This window comes from Apus apus, chromosome 1, assembly GCF_020740795.1.
Source record: "Apus apus isolate bApuApu2 chromosome 1, bApuApu2.pri.cur, whole genome shotgun sequence".
NCBI lineage: Eukaryota > Metazoa > Chordata > Aves > Apodiformes > Apodidae > Apus > Apus apus.
The window spans coordinates 81,854,193-81,858,154 of NC_067282.1; the positions used below are offsets into that span (position 1 = coordinate 81,854,193).

General features: G+C 38.1%; 1 long non-coding RNA gene across 1 annotated transcript; it reads left to right on the plus strand.

Annotated features, from left to right (window-relative positions):
* Positions 1 to 797: 797 nt before the first annotated feature.
* LOC127387900 (uncharacterized) lies at positions 798 to 3,733 on the plus strand. The gene is made up of 2 exons (XR_007890238.1): positions 798 to 951; positions 2,962 to 3,733. It is a non-coding gene; the product is annotated as an uncharacterized LOC127387900 (long non-coding RNA).
* The last annotated feature ends 229 nt before the right edge of the window (positions 3,734 to 3,962 follow it).

A 3,962-nucleotide genomic window follows, 5' to 3' on the forward strand; every position in this document is an offset into this window, starting at 1 on the left:
AGCCCACCAGTCACCTTGCTCTGCCATCCTTTTCTTGGATTCAAAACAAACTAGTTAATGAAAATTCATTTTCAAATGCAGCATGTTGGGAGAATACAGGCTTATTCATGTCCTCTGCTGACTCCAGCTGGGACACAGCTGTCCCTTAGTCCCTGCAGAAGATGATGTCCCTTGTAGCTGAATCCCAAAATGTGGTATGCCTGGTCTAAGCCTCCGCAACCCAATGAATTAACAAGAGGCAGCATCACTTACAATTTACATTAATATGCAGGGCTGTGAACTGCAATGGCTGAAGTCTGTGATTTGCAGACTCTGTCAGGTGGAGGAGGTATGCTCCCTGCAGAGGTTGCTGCTCCCATTCAAGGGGGCAGTGGCCTCCTCAGCTACATCTTTCCTTCCACAGCTAAGTCTGACATAAGCCTTGAACTGTTTTAAGGTCTCCTTCAGCAGAGTAATACAAAGACATATTTTATTTGTTCTTTTTATTTAAGCTGTTCAAACTCAGTACAGCCCTTTCCCTTTGCCCCTTATTTTTCCACTCTAGTTTGGCAAGTACTATATAAAAACCATGTGATTTGGCAACAGGGATATTTGGTTCACTGAAGTCGTCCTTAATCATGAAGCAAAGTCCATTTGAGCTACCAAATGAATATTCATCAGCCATCCTGCATATAGCCAAGTGGTAATTAATTCTGTCTCTTCTGATGACCACATGCTCCTGATACAGTAAAGAGAACCGGGGGGGGGGGGGGGGGGGGGGGGGTGTGGGCGGGCGCAGAGGGGTGCTGGGAAAGGAAGTAAACAGGAATGACATTGCAATCCTGCTGGAATACAGGCTTGCAGAGGAAGGGGAGAATACCCCTCCTTCTAGTATTTTTGGCTTATGTCTTTCTAAGAAGGGGGAGGAAGACAAAAAATCATTTACTGTCCCTGTGTTTGCAGCAAATAAAGGTATTCTGTTATCCTCTGGACCTGTCAGTAAAGAATTATAGTGGTAGTCCTCTTCCCCCAGGCTTTGCTTGTTTGTGCTTTAAATATTGAATTTTCTTCCCTGGTGACCTTTATACTTGAGAATATAAACCATGAATAATGTTTTTGTCTTTAGCTATTCAACAAATATTCTGTGTTGATTGTGAATTTGGGCTTTTAGATGCAGAATTTTTTATGGACTTAACTGTGGGGTGAGTCTGTGCAGCTTCTTTTGCTGTCATGTCAGGATGAAATCCATGTTGCAAACTGGAAATTTCTGTTGAAGCAAAAAATCAAAAGGTCTTAAAAACAAGGAATTATGTGTGCTAAATAGACTTTCTGGTGGAGATATGTGGTTGTTCAAGGATGTATGCATGTATGTAAATTCATGTGCATGGACAGCAATCAGGCTGTCTGCAAGACTGTTTGAATAACAGCAACCAAAGTTGATTTGATTAATGCTGCTCAAATGGCAATGACTTTGGAATTCTTGGCTTCTCTCTGGCACTCATAACATGTGGGAAGAGTTTTCTTTCGAGCTCCTTCTGTTGGCCATTTTCTGGACATGTCTTTCTTTGGTTCTGCCTTTAAATTGCTGTATCATTTGGTAGTCTTTGTACATACAAGATGCTGAGACATAGAAGATAACATTATAAAGCTTCTGGCTTTTTCTATTCAGCACATTTAGCTTTGTTTTTCCTAGAGTATGTACCCATATAAAACTTTTTTTTGTTTATTCTGTGATAGAGCAGTGCAAGTTACTTAGATGTCAATTGCATGTGCATTTCTTGCCCTTTGGAGATTGATTTCTGAATTTGACAGTAGACTCTTGTTCTTTTTCCTTTAAGCTTTTGAAATGTATAAATATTAAGTACTTCACTACTTCACTACTTTCTTCAAGGAGCATGAGGAAGATATGCTTATACAATCCTGAAAAAAAGCATGTAGTCTTCCCTAAAAAATACAGCTCTGGGAGACAGGAGTTATCCAGGCTGAAAGCTTTGAGAGCAGCAAGTCTCTCCTCATCTTCCATTCCCCTTTCTGCTGCTTGTGTCCCACCTTGACCTGTTCATCTTTGCCTTGTCCTCCCATCAAAGTCTGTAATGCACCCAGGAAACGTTCCTAATTTCTGTATCAACCTCTATATTATTGAGTATTTAGTTCCACTTAGTCAGTAAAGATATTATTATGACATTTCATTACCCTAAGCTCAGACTGAACTGATATCTGGAGGGGCAAGGTGCATCAGCCTCAGCAAACATATCATGGAATCTAGAAGAATTATTTTGACTCTTCCATATGCCAACGACCTAACTTTTTCTTCAGATTTCTTGCTGGGTGCATCCACTCTGGCTACAAGAAGGATTTCAATTGGAATAGCGTTCATTTACCTCTCTTTCTGAGATCAGGGATCACAATGGAAAGCTTGAAAGTAGCCTTAAAGGCAAAGAGAAATACAAACTTCCTATAGAAGATTCCATCTTCTCAGTCACTCTGTGATTGCTTTTGTGTTGGGGGAAATACTGTGTTCTGCTCTGATGACGCTTATGTGATGCTTATAGAACTGTTAATAGAAATGAGGGGGTGGATAATGCCTGCTCTTTATTAGTTCTCATCACTTTGTGGCTTTGAAAGACTTGTTGTGTGTTATAACTACAAGGAAATGGGTAATACTCTTCCTTGGCACTGCAGAAATGCAGAATACAGCCTTTTCCTGCATAACTATTGAAAACTGTTATTATAAGCTTTGGGAAGAATATAGACACAGTATAAAAATAAATTATTTTAATAATTAAAAACCAGTAGAGTTCGTTATGAGCTTGTATTTATTTGTTTAAAATCCTCTCCAAACAAGCAACAGATCCTACCAGAAATCCATGCTTCAGTGCTAAGGACAGAATAAACCTCCATGAAAGGCATACATGGAGATTGTCTTGATCGTAAGAATAAAACTGGTTTCGGTCACAGCAGAGCTTGTTTTCCTGATTTCAGCTGGAAGATGACTCTTAAACTTTCTAGGAAGTAGCCACCAACATCTTAGCTTGTTGCCTGTCTTGAAGATGACCCTGTGGGATGTGACTATATGTGGGCCTACAAAACTATGTGATCCTGAAATGCTGAAGTGGATTCGGAGTTGGAGCAAGCGGGACATGCCTTCTCAAGAAGTAAAGACCAGAGAAGGAAAAAAACTTAAAATTATTTTACCCACAGACATAACTGAAGTTATATTAAGCTGTTTTCTTGGGCAGGTCATCCAGAGAAGGGAGAATTAAAAGATTTTTGTCAATCTTGTGTTAATGGTTGTATTTTAAGGTGTTGCTATGTAATTTAACTGTCATATCTTCTTTAAAGCCCACTGTGTCCTTTTGAAGAAGAGGATGATGGAAAATTAATCCTCTGTGATTGTGTTTAGTGACAATAAGGTGTAAGGAAAAAGTAGCTAATGGACACTTAAATCAGGTAGGTATTTATGTTAAGCAAGGGAATTGAAATGGAAAGATATTGTATTTGTTTTCAGTTTTTCCCTAGGGTTAACTTTGTCAGTGGTGACAATCTGTTATATTAGTCCAAAGGTTTGATTGCTTGACTATATTAGTTTGTTGCATCAGTGTAATACTGTGAGTTATGTATTTAATCAGCATAGATAACAGTGGAGCTTTGCTTTCTCAAGGTTTGCTTGTCTTTGTGTTACTTGATTGACATTATTGATTTTATTATTTTAATTTTTAAAAAACAAAGAATAAAATCTTTTTGATAACTGGTACTTGGACCCATTCTCTTTACAGTTACAGAATACATATGTCTTGATGTACAAAGTTTGTAAGATCTTTGTGTTCTCTTCAAAATTAGTTATAAACTGCTTCATGGCATGATTAATAAGATAGTGATCACTATGGAAAAAATACCTTATTTTTTAATTCATTATAGAACTCTTGGCTTTTTATGTTGTTTATTTTATTTTGGATATGAGAAAGTTAAAAATTACCCATTTG